Raw genomic sequence first — 12,500 nt, forward strand, 5'->3', positions numbered from 1 at the left:
CCAACCGCTTTGGAGGATTTTAAGCAACATACAAAAACTGAAAACGTCTTCAAAACTATTTTTGTGAAACATGAGGACAGTATAGTGATACTGCCAGCAGGGAGCACCAGAGAGCTGAACGACAGTTGTACATTTCTTAAACTTTCACCAACACAAACACGCACGCTCACTTCAGATCATGGAGGACGTCAAAAAAGCACCACCCATTCTCTGACACTTAACGTTAACCTTGGTTCAAACATTTAACATCACACGCACATGCAGTGTATTTCAGATAATTAATGAATTCAGATGTCACAATGATCGTTACATGGATAAGGAGCCTACTGAAATCAATTACTGCCGTTTATATTAACTAATGATTGTTTGTTGTAAAAGTGTAACGTCAAGCCTCAGCAGCTTTCTCAAGCCTTATGTGCTACTGTATAAAACTGGTTTTGCGCCTACACTAATTGCTACGGCCACCACCCTGAACACGCGCGATGTCGTCTGACTCGGAAGCCTAAGCAGGGTCGGGGCCCTGGTTAGTTACTTAGATGGGAGACCGCCTGGGAATACCAGGTGCTTGTAAGCTTTTTTCTTTTCAACTCGAGCTCATTGCCTCCGTGGCCTACCGTGGCGTACCGTGACCTGATGTTTACTGCCAACCGCTTTGGAGGATTTAAGTACAACCATACAAAACCTGATCAACGGTCTCTCAAAACTATTTTGTGAAACACGATGACAGTATAGTGATACTGCCAGCAGGGAGCCACCAGAGAGCTGAAACGACAGTTGTACATTTCTTAAACTTTCACCAACACAAACCGCCACCTCCACTTCAGATCAATGGAGGACGTCCAAAAAATCACCACCCATTCTCTGACCACTTTAACCCGTTAACCTTGGTTCAAAACATTTAACATCACACGCACACGCAGTGTATTTCAGATACTTAATGAATTCAGATGTCACAATGATCTGTTACATGGATAAGGAGTCCTACTGAATCAATTACTGCCGTTTATATCTAACTTAATGATTGTTTTTGTAAAGTGTAACGTCGAGCCTCAAGCAGCTTTCTCACCCTTATGTGCTACGGTATAAAACCTGGTTTTTGCGCCTGCACTAATGTCTTACGGCCATTACACCCTGAACACGCCCCGATCTTCGGTCTGATTCCTCGGAAGCTAAGCAGGGTCGGGCCTGGTTAGTACTTGGATGGGAGACCGCCTGGGGAATTACCAGGCTGCTTGTAACTTTTTCTTTTCAACTCGAGCTCATTGACTCCGTGGGCCTACCAGTTGCGTACCGTGACCTGATGTTTACCTGCCAACCGCTTTGGAGGCTTAAGCAACATACAAAAACTGACAACGTCTCCCTCCAAAACTATTTTTTGTGAAACATGATGAGCAGTATAGTGATACTGCCAGCAGGGAGCAAGCCCCAGAGAGCTGAACCACAGTTGTACATTTCCTTAAACTTTCTACCAACACAAACACGCACGCTCACTTGATCAGATCATGGGAGGACGTCAAAAATCACCACCCATTCCTCCTGACACTTTTAACCGTTAACCTTGTTCAAACATTTAACATCACACGCACACGCAGTGTATTTCAGATAATTAATGAATTCAGATGTCCACAATGATCGTTTACATGGATAAGGAGTCCCTACTGAATCAATTACTGCCGTTTATATCTAACTAATGATTGTTTTTGTTAAAGTGTAACGTCGAGCCCTCAGCAGCTTTCTCCACTCCTTATGTTGCCTACTGTTATAAAACCTGTGTTTTGCGCCTGCACTAATTGCTACGGCCATTACACACCTGAACACGCCCGATCTCGTCTGATCTCGGAAGCTAAGCAGGGTCGGGGCCTGGTTAGTACTTGGATGGGAGACGCCTAGGAATACCAGGTGTGGGCTCTACCCTGCCTTTTTCTTTTTCAACTCGGACCTCATTGCCTCCGTGGCCTACCGTGGCGTACCGTGACCTGATGTTTACTGCCAACCGCTTTGGAGGATTTAAGCAACATACAAAAACTGACAAAGTCTCTCAAAACTCATTTTTGTGAAACAATGAGGACAGTATAGTTGATACTGCCAGCAGGGAGCACCAAGAGAGCTGAACCGGACAGTTGTACATTTCCTTAAACCTTTCACCAACACACACACGCACGCTCACTTCAGATCATGGGGAGGACGTCAAAAAATCACCACCCATTCTCTGACACTTTAACCGTTAACCTTGGTTCAAACATTTAACAACACACGCACACGCAGTGTATTCAGATAATTAATGAATTCAGGATGTCCACAATGATCGTTTACATGGATTAAGGAGTCCTACTGAATCAATTACTGGCCGTTATATCTAACTAATGATTGTTTTTGTAAAAGTGGTAACGTCGAGCCTCAGCCAGCTTTCCTCAACTCCTTATTGTGCTACTGTATAAAACCTGGTTTTGTGCGCCTGCACTACTTTGCTTACGGCCATACCACCCTGACACGCCCGAATCGCGGTCTGATCTACGGAAGCTAAGCAGGGTCGGGCCTGGTTAGTACTTGGATGGGAGGACCGCCTGGGGAATACCAGGTGCTGTAAGCTTTTTCTTTTTCAACTCGAGCTCATTGCCTCTCGTGGCCCTACCGTGGCGTACAGTGACCCTGATGTTTACTGCCAACCGCTTTGGAGGATTAAGCAAAATACACAAAACTGACGTCTCTCAAAAACTATTTTTGTGAAACCTGAGGACAGTATAGTGATACTGCCAGCAGGGAGCACAGAGGCTGAACCTGGGACAGTTGTACATTTCCTTAAACTTTCACCAACCACAAACACGCACGCTCACTTCAGCTCATGGGAGGACGTCAAAAAATCACCCACCCCATTCTCTGACCACTTAACCGTTTAAACCTTGGTTCAAACCATTTAACATCACACGCACACGCAGTGTATTTCAGATAAGTAATGAATTCAGATGTCACAATGATCGTTTACATGGTTAAGGAGTCCTACTGAATCAATTACTGCCGTTTATCTCTAACTAATGATTGTTTTTGTAAAAGTGTAACGTTTGAGGCTCAGCAGCTTTCTCACTCTCCTTATGTGCTACTGTATAAACCTGGTTTTGCGCTCTTGCACTAATTGATTACGGCCATACCACCCTGAACATGCCCGAATCTCGTTGATCTCGGAAGCTAAGCAGGGTCGGGCCTGGTTAGTTACTTGGATGGGAGACCGCCTGGGAATACCAGGTGCTGTAAGATTTTCCTTTTTCAACTCGAGCTCATTGCCTCCGTGGCCTACCGTGGCGTACCGTGGACCTGGATGTTTACTGCCAACCGCTTTGGAGGATTTAAGCAACATACAAAAAACTGACAACGTCTCTCAAAACTATTTTGTGAAACATGAGGACAGTATAGTGATACTGCCAGCAGGGAGACCAGAGAGCTGAACCGACAGTTTGTACATTTCTTAAACTTTCACCAACACAACAACGCACGCTCACTTCAGAGTCATGGGCGGGACGTCAAAACCTCACCACCCCATTCTCTGACACTTTAACCGGTTAACCCTTGGTTTCACAACATTTAACATCAACGCACACGCAGTGTATTTCAGATAATTAATGAATTCAGATAGTCACAATGATCGTTTACATGGGATAAGGAGTCCTACTGAATCAATACTGCCGTTTATATCTAACTAATGATTGTTTTTGTAAGAGTGTAACGTCGAGCCTCAGCAGCTTTCTCAGTCCTTATGTGCTACTGTATAAAACCTGGTTTTGCGCCTGCACTAATTGATTACGGCCATACCCACCCTGAACACGCCCGCTCTCGGTCTGATCTAGGAAGCTAAGCAGGGTCAGGCCTGGTTAGTACTTGGATGGGCGAGACCGCCTGGGAATACCAGGTGCTGTAAGCTTTTTTCTTTTTCAACTCGAGCTCATTGCCTCCGTGGCCCTACCGTGGCGTACCGTGACCTGATGTTTACTGCCAACCGCTTTGGAGGATTTAAGAACATACAAAAACTGACAACGTCTCTCAAAACTATTTTTGGAAACATGAGGACAGTATAGTGATACTGCCAGCAGGGAGCACCAGAGAGCTTGAAACGGACAGTTGTACATTTCTTAAACTTCACCAAACACAAACACGCACGCTCACTTAGATTCATGGGAGGACGTCAAAAAATCACCACCCATTCTCTGACACTTTTAACCGTTAACCTTCGGTGCAAAACAATTTAACACATCACGCCACGCAGTGTATTTCAGAATAATTCAATGAATTCAGATGTCACAATGATCGTTTTACCTGGATAAGGAGTCCTACTGAATCAATTACTGCCGTTTATATCTAAACTACTGATGTTTTTGTAAAAGTGTAACGTCGAGCTATCAGCACGCTTTCACACTCCTTATGTGCTACTGTATAAAACTGGTTTTTGTGCCTGCACTAATTTGCTTACGGCCATACCACCCTGAACATGCCCGTATCTCGTTCTGATCACGGAAGCTAAGCAGGGTCGGGCCCTGGTTAGTACTTGGATGGGAGGACCGCCTGGGAATACCAGGTGCTGTAAGCTTTTTTCTTTTTCCAACTCCGAGCTCATGCCTCCGTGTGCCTACCGTGGCGTACCGTGACCTGATGTTTACTGCCAACCGCTTTGGAGGCTATTTAAGCAACTATACAAAAACTGACGTCTCCTCAAAACTATTTTGTGAAACATGAGGACAGTATAGTGATACTGCCAGCAGGGAGCACCAGAGAGCTGAACCGACAGTTGTACATTCCTTAAACTTTCACCAACACAAACACGCACGCTCACTTCAGATCATGGGAGGACGTCAAAAATCACCACCCATTCTCTGCCACTTTAACCGTTAACCTGGTTCAAAACATTTAACATCACACGCACACGCAGTGTATTTCAGATAATTAATGAATTCAGATGTCACAATGATCGTTTCAATGGATAAGAGGTCCTACTGAATCAATTACTGCCGTTTATATCTAACTAATGATTGTTTTTGTAAAAGTGTACCGTTGAGGCCTCAGCAAGCTTTCTCACTCCTTATGTGCTACTGTATAAAACCTGGTTTTGCGCTTGCACTAATTGATTACGGCCATACCACCCTGAACATGCCCGATCTCGTTTGATCTCGGAAGTAAGCAGGGTCGGGCCTGGTTAGTACTGGATGGGAGACCGCCTGGGAATACCAGGTGCTATAAGATTTTTTCTTTTTCAACTCGAGCTCATTGCCTTTGTGGCCCTACCGTGGCGTACCGTGACCTCGTATGTTTACTGCCAACCGCTTTGGAGGATTTAAGCAACATACAAAAACTGACACGTCTCTCAAAACATTTTTGTGAAACATGATGGACAGTATAGTGATACTGCCAGCAGGGAGCACCAGGAGAGCTGAACCGACAGTTGACATTTCTTAAACTTTCACCAACACAAACAAGCACGCTCACTTAGGTCATGGGAGGCGTCAAAAAATCACCACCCATTCTCTGACACTTTAAACCCCGTTTAACCTTGGTTCAAAAACATTTAACATTCACACGCACACGCAGTGTATTTCAGGATAATAATGAATCAGATGTCACAATGATCGTTACAATGGATAAGGAGTCCTACTGAATCAATTACTGCCGTTTATATCTAAACTAATGATTGTTTTTGTAAGATTGTAACGTCGAGCCTCAGCAGCTTTCTCACTCCTTATGTTGCTGACTGTATAAAACCTGGGTTTGCGCCTGGCACTACTTGCTTACGGCCATACCACCCTGAACACGCCCCGATCCGTCTGATCTCGGAAGCTAAGCAGGGTCGGGCCCCTGGTTAGTACTTGGATGGGAGACCTCCTCAGAAGCCAGGTTGCTGTAAGTAGTGACGGGTGTCACCAAAAAGAAAAAAAAAAAAAAACACGCCACGATCTCTGTCTGATCTCGGAAGCTAAGCAGGGTCGGGGCATGGTTAGTACTTGGATGGAGACCGCCCTGGGACTAACCAGGTGCTGCAAGGATTTTCTTCTTTCAACTCGAGCTCATTGACCTCCGTGGCTACTACCGTGGCGTACCGTGACCCTGATGTTTACTGCCAACCGCTTTGGAGGATTAAGCAAACATACAAAAAACCTGACAACGTCTCTCAAAACTATATTTTTGTGAAACATGAGGACAGTATAGTGATACTGCCAGCAGGGAGCACCAGAGAGCTGAACCGACCAGTTGTACATTTCTTAACCTTTCACCAACACAAACACGCACGCTCACTCAGATCATTGGGAGGACGTCAAAAATCACCACCCTTCTCTGACACCTTTAAACCGTTTACCTTGGTTCACATTTTAAGTCACACGCACACGCAGTGTATTTCAATAATTAATGAATTCAGATGTCACAATGATCGGTTTTACATGGATAAGGAGTCCTACTGAAATCAATTACTGCAGTTTATATCTAACTAATGATTGTTTTTGTAAAAGTGTAACGTCAAGCTCAGCGCTTTTCTCACTCCTTATGTGTCTACTGTAATAAAACCTGGTCTTTGCGCCATGCACTAATGCATTCCGGCCATACCAGCCTGAACACGGCCGATCTCGTCTGATTCGGAAGCTAAGCAGGGTCGGGCCTGGTTAGTACTTGGAAGGGCAGTACCCGCCTTGGAATACCAGGTGCTGTAAGCTTTTTCTTTTTCAACTCGAGCTCATTGCCTCGTGGCCCCTACCGCGGCCAACGTGACCTGATGTTTACTGCAACTCGCTTGGAGGATTTTAAGCAACATACAAAAACTGACAACGTCTCTCAAAACTATTTTTGTGAAACATGAGGACAGTATAGTGATACTGCCAGCAGGGAGCACCAGAGAGCTGTACCGACAGTTGTACATTCTTAAACTTTCACCAACACAAACACGCACGCTCACTTCAGATCATGGGAGGACGTCAAAAAATCACCACCCATTCTCTGACACTTTAACCGTTAACCTTGGTTCAACATTTAACATCACCGCACACGCAGTGTATTTCAGATAATTAATGAATTCAGATGTCACAATGATCGTTTACATGGATAAGGAGTCCTACTGAATCAATTACTGCCGTTTATATCTAACTAATGATTGTTTTTGTAAAAGTGTAACGTCAAGCCTCAGCAGCTTTCTCACTCCTTATGTGCTACTGTATAAAACCTGGTTTTGCGCCCTGAACTAATTGCTTACGGCCATACCACCATGAACACTGCCGATCTCGTCCTGATCTTGGAAGTTAAGCAGGGTCGGGCCTGGTAGTACTTGGAAGGGAGACGCGCCTGGGAATACCAGTGCTGTAAGCTTTTTCTTTTTCAACTCGAGCTCATTGCCTCCGTGGCCTACCGTGGCGTACCGTGACCTGATGTTTACTGCCAACCGCTTTGGAGGATTTTAAGCAACATACAAAACTGACAACGTCTCTCAAAACTATTTTTTGTGAAACATGAGGACAGTATAGTGATACTGCCAGCAGGGAGCACCAGAGAGCTGAACCGACAGTTGTACATTCTTAAACTTTCACCAACACAAACCCGCACGCTCACTTCAGGATCATGGGAGGACGTCAAAAAATCACCACCCATTCTCTGACACTTTAACCGTTAACCTTGGTTCAAACATTTAACATCACACGCACACGCAGTGTATTTCAGATAATTAATGAATTCAGATGTCACAATGATCGTTTACATGGATAAGGAGTCCTACTGAATCAATTACTGCCGTTTATATCTAACTAATGATTGTTTTTGTAAAAGTGTAACGTCGAGCCTCAGCAGCTTTCCATCCTTATGTGCTACTGTATGAAACCTGGTTTTGCGCCTGCACTAATGCTTACGGCCATACCACCCTGAACACGCCCGATCTCGTCTGATCTCGGAAGCTAAGCAGGGTCGGGGCCATGGTTAGTACTTGGATGGGAGGACCGCCTGGGAATACCAGGTGCTGTAAGCTTTTCTTTTCAACTCGAGCTCATTGACTCCGTGGCGTTACCGTGACCTGATGTTTACTGCCAACCGCTTTGGAGGATTTAAGCAACATACAAAAACTGACAACGTCTCTCAAAACTATTTTTGTGAAACAATGAGGACAGTATAGTGATACTGCCAGCAGGGAGCACCAGAGAGCTGAACCGACAGTTGTACATTTCTTAAACTTTCACTAACACAAACACGCACGCTCACTTCAGATCATGGGAGGACGTCAAAAAATCACCACCCATTCTCTGACACTTAACCGTTAACCTTGGTTCAAACATTTAACATCACACGCACACGCAGTGTATTTCAGATAATTAATGTCACAATGATGGTTTACATGGATAAGGAGTCCTACTGAATCAATTACTGCCGTTTATATCTAACTAATGATTGTTTTTGTAAGAGTGTAACGTGGAGCCTCAGCAGTTTTCTCACTCCTTATGTGCTACTGTATAAAACCTGGTTTTGCGCCTGAACTAATTGCTTACGGCCATACCACCCTGAACACGCCCGATCTCGTCTTGATCTCGGAAGCTAAGCAGGGTTGGGCCTGTTAGTACTTGGATGGGAGTCCGCCTGGGAATACCAGGTGCTGTAAGCTATTTCTTTTTCAACTCGAGCTCATTGCCTCCGTGGCCTACCGTGGCGTACCGTGACCTGATGTTTACTGCCAACCGCTTTGGAGGATTTAAGCAACATACAAAAAACTGACAACGTCTCTCAAAACTATTTTTGTGAAACATGAGGACAGTATAGTGATACTGCCAGCAGGGAGCACCAGAGAGCTGAAACGACAGTTGTACATTTCTTAAACTTTCACCAACACAAACACGCACGCTCACTTCAGATCATGGGAGGACGTCAAAAAATCACCACCCATTCTCTGACACTTTAACCGTTAACCTTGGTTCAAACATTTAACATCACACGCACACGCAGTGTATTTCAGATAATTAATTGAATTCAGATGTCACAATGATCGTTTACATGGATAAGGAGTCCTACTGAATCAATTACTGCCGTTTATATCTAACTAATGATTGTTTTTGTAAAAGTGTAACGTCGAGCCTCAGCAGCTTTCTCACTCCTTATGTGCTACTGTATAAAACCTGGTTTTGCGCCTGCACTAATTGCTTACGGCCATACCACCCTGAACACGGCCATACCACCCTGAACACGCCCGATCTCGTCTGATCTCGGAAGCTAAGCAGGGTCGGGCCTGGTTAGTACTTGGATGGGAGACCGCCTGGGAATACCAGGTGCTGTAAGCTTTATCTTTTTCAACTCGAGCTCATTGACTCCGTGGCCTACCGTGGCGTACCGTGACCTGATGGTTACTGCCAACCGCTTTGGAGGATTTAAGCAACATACAAAAACTGACAACGTCTCTCAAAACTATTTTTGTGAAACATGAGGACAGTATAGTGATACTGCCAGCAGGGAGCACCAGAGAGCTGAACCGACAGTTGTACATTTCTTAAACTTTCACCAACGCAAACACGCACGCTCACTTCAGATCATGGGAGGACATCAAAAATCACCACCCATTCTCTGACACTTTAACCTTAACCTTGGTTCAAACATTTAACATCACACGCACACGCAGTGTATTTCGATAATTATTGAATTCAGATGTCACAATGATCGTTTACATGGATAAGGAGTCCTACTGAATCAATTACTGCCGTTTATATCTAACTAATGATTGTTTTTGTAAAAGTGTAACGTCGAGCCTCAGCAGCTTCTCACTCCTTATGTGCTACTGTAAAAAACCTGGTTTTGCGCCTGCACTAATTGCTTACGGCCATACCACCTGAACACGCCCGATCTCGTCTGATCTCGGAAGCTAAGCAGGGTCGGGCCTGGTTAGTACTTGGATGGGAGACCGCCTGGGAATACCAGGTGCTGTAAGCTTTTTCTTTTTCAACTCGAGCTCATTGACTCCGTGGTGTACCGTGACCTGATGTTTACTGCCAACCGCTTTGGAGGATTTAAGCAACATACAAAAACTGACAACGTCTCTCAAAACTGTTTTTGTGAAACATGGGGACAGTATAGTGATACTGCCAGCAGGGAGCACCAGAGAGCTGAACCGACAGTTGTACATTTCTTAAACTTTCACCAACAAACATGCACGCTCACTTCAGATCATGGGAGGACGTCAAAAAATCACCACCCATTCTCTGACACTTTAACCGTTAACCTTGGTTCAACATTTAACATCACACGCACACGCAGTGTATTTCAGATAATTAATGAATTCAGATGTCACAATGATCGTTTACATGGATAAGGAGTCCTACTGAATCAATTACTGCCGTTTATATCTAACTAATGATTGTTTTTGTAAAAGTGTAACGTCGAGCCTCAGCCGCTTTCTCACTCCTTATGTGCTACTGTATAAAACCTGGTTTTGCGCCTGCACTAATTGATTACGGCCATACCACCCTGAACACGCCCGATCTCGTCTGAACTCGGGAGCTAAGCAGGGTCGGGCCTGGTTAGTACTTGGATGGGAGACCGCCTGGGAATACCAGGTGCTGTAAGCTATTTCTTTTTAAACTCGGGCTCATTGCCTCCGTGGCCTACCGTGGCGTACCGTGACCTGATGTTTACTGCCAACCGCTTTGGAGGATTTAAGCAACATACAAAAACTGACAACGTCTCTCAAAACTATTTTTGTGAAACATGAGGACAGTATAGTGATACTGCCAGCAGGGAGCACAGAGAGCTGAAACGACAGTTGTACATTCTTAAACTTTCACCAACACAAACACGCACGCTCACTTCAGGGCCCCGTTTCCCGATAACGATGGATCCACGCTCGTACGATCATTCTCACGATGGATCTTGCGATCCATCGTCAATTTCTTTGGAGCGTTTTCCCGAAACTCCTCTTAACGTGAACGCGCATTCGCTGCACTCACGACGTCGTAGGATTGTAACTGTCTACTGACACGGTGCTGAAATGGGCTCCGTAGGAGGGGGAGACGCAGGAATGTCGCAGGAAAATTGTGTTAAAAAGGGTTAAAATAAATCCCCATCAAGGACAACAGCAGAGTAGCCTCCGAAAAAATAGACTGCAATTAGATGAATGCTATAGCAAGACATTAAAACACAATTGATTAGGCTTAAACCGATATATATCAGTCCTAATCCTGAATGCACTGTGCGTTTCACGGCATTTTCCCCCCTGAAATAATTCCATATGACAAAAATTAAAAATTGCTTGTGTGACAACTACATTTATCTTAATGGGCTGATTTCTGAAACATGCTTTGCGCAGCAAAGAGAGCCGACTTAATCTGATTCCGCATAAGGGTTTCCTTGATTGATCATTTGATTGGCTATAAAAGCCCCTCCGGAAATAGGGTAAGGTATGTATTGATGAGGAATACAACGAAGCCCACCGTCTGGCCCGGTGCATCGTTGAGCGCACGATCGGGAGGTGGAAGTTGCGCTATATTAGATGCCTTCATCACAAGTCAGGCGGAGGGCTCCAGTTTTCGCCGGCCAAGTCATGCGCCGTGATATGTGTGACGGCTATGTTGCACAACATTGCAGCTAAGGCTGGGGTGGCATTGCTTGAACCGGAGGACGCTGAGGACGATGACGACGAGGAAGATCAGTGTGAGGACGGCCCTCCCTCATAACTACGCGGCTGGTTTTCATGCGCGTCGAAGAGTGATTGAGACTTTTTTTTAACCCCCTCCACCCTCCCACATGTCACTAAACATTCCCGTCAACGTGACCAATCCCCACCATATCCCAGCCTTTTGCCTGCTCCTTTGCTTGTTTTTTATAATTTATTTTATTTCTTTATTTTAATTTTTTTTAATTTAATTTAATTTTTTACATTATTTTATGCTACGTTTTATGAGTAGCCTATGTCAGTCTGCACAAATCCCCCCACTTTCTCTCACACATTTTGAGTGCCCTGCCTGCGCAAACATTTTCTGGACTGTCCCGTTTTATTTTGGCCATTTTAACATCTTTATTAATAAATAAATTAATAATCTTTATTAATTACCAAACTAAGAACATAAAGGCGCAATGCGTTTTAATAAAACGCATCCAATAGACGGAATGTCCGATGGTGTCGCCACTGAGGCTATAGCTGACGATGCTCTTAGCGTCCTACGAGCACCCCTGGAGTACTCGTTAGCTACGAGCGTTTTCAAGACGTTCGTTTCCCCACGATGCTTTCGGGAAACGCGGTGAAAACTCTACGATGCCCTTACGACGCACTTCACGATCCACTTAGGCTAACGATGCTTTCGGGAAACGGGGCCCAGATCATGGGAGGACGTCAAAAAATCACCACCCATTCTCTGACACTTTAACCGTTAACCTTGGTTCAAACATTTAACATCACACGCACACGCAGTGTATTTCAGATAATTAATGAATTCAGATGTCACAATGATCGTTTACATGGATAAGGAGTCCTACTGAATCAATTACTGCCGTTTATATCTAACTAATGATTGTTT

The 12,500-nt window shown here is 44.6% G+C and overlaps 5 non-coding genes and 7 pseudogenes across 5 annotated transcripts; all 12 read left to right on the plus strand.

Annotated features, from left to right (window-relative positions):
• The first annotated feature begins 2,467 nt into the window (after positions 1-2,467).
• LOC130396255 (5S ribosomal RNA) lies at positions 2,468-2,590 on the plus strand (annotated as a pseudogene).
• Positions 2,591-3,132: 542 nt separating this feature from the next.
• On the plus strand, positions 3,133-3,252 carry LOC130396183 (5S ribosomal RNA; annotated as a pseudogene).
• A 538-nt stretch (positions 3,253-3,790) lies between these two features.
• On the plus strand, positions 3,791-3,913 carry LOC130396270 (5S ribosomal RNA; annotated as a pseudogene).
• Positions 3,914-4,453: 540 nt separating this feature from the next.
• Positions 4,454-4,576, plus strand: LOC130396117 (5S ribosomal RNA; annotated as a pseudogene).
• Positions 4,577-5,109: 533 nt separating this feature from the next.
• LOC130396131 (5S ribosomal RNA) lies at positions 5,110-5,226 on the plus strand (annotated as a pseudogene).
• A 540-nt stretch (positions 5,227-5,766) lies between these two features.
• On the plus strand, positions 5,767-5,887 carry LOC130396168 (5S ribosomal RNA; annotated as a pseudogene).
• Positions 5,888-7,213: 1,326 nt separating this feature from the next.
• On the plus strand, positions 7,214-7,332 carry LOC130396238 (5S ribosomal RNA; annotated as a pseudogene).
• A 527-nt stretch (positions 7,333-7,859) lies between these two features.
• On the plus strand, positions 7,860-7,981 carry LOC130395860 (5S ribosomal RNA). Its single transcript, XR_008898865.1, has one exon. It is a non-coding gene; the product is annotated as a 5S ribosomal RNA (ribosomal RNA).
• A 508-nt stretch (positions 7,982-8,489) lies between these two features.
• LOC130394710 (5S ribosomal RNA) lies at positions 8,490-8,608 on the plus strand. Its single transcript, XR_008897842.1, has one exon. It is a non-coding gene; the product is annotated as a 5S ribosomal RNA (ribosomal RNA).
• Positions 8,609-9,159: 551 nt separating this feature from the next.
• LOC130394778 (5S ribosomal RNA) lies at positions 9,160-9,278 on the plus strand. The gene has a single exon (XR_008897903.1). It is a non-coding gene; the product is annotated as a 5S ribosomal RNA (ribosomal RNA).
• A 525-nt stretch (positions 9,279-9,803) lies between these two features.
• Positions 9,804-9,921, plus strand: LOC130394599 (5S ribosomal RNA). The gene has a single exon (XR_008897741.1). It is a non-coding gene; the product is annotated as a 5S ribosomal RNA (ribosomal RNA).
• A 516-nt stretch (positions 9,922-10,437) lies between these two features.
• On the plus strand, positions 10,438-10,556 carry LOC130400599 (5S ribosomal RNA). The gene has a single exon (XR_008903077.1). It is a non-coding gene; the product is annotated as a 5S ribosomal RNA (ribosomal RNA).
• Positions 10,557-12,500: the final 1,944 nt, after the last annotated feature.

The sequence above is a fragment of the Gadus chalcogrammus genome, chromosome 12 (assembly GCF_026213295.1).
Source record: "Gadus chalcogrammus isolate NIFS_2021 chromosome 12, NIFS_Gcha_1.0, whole genome shotgun sequence".
NCBI classification, from domain to species: Eukaryota; Metazoa; Chordata; class Actinopteri; order Gadiformes; family Gadidae; genus Gadus; species Gadus chalcogrammus.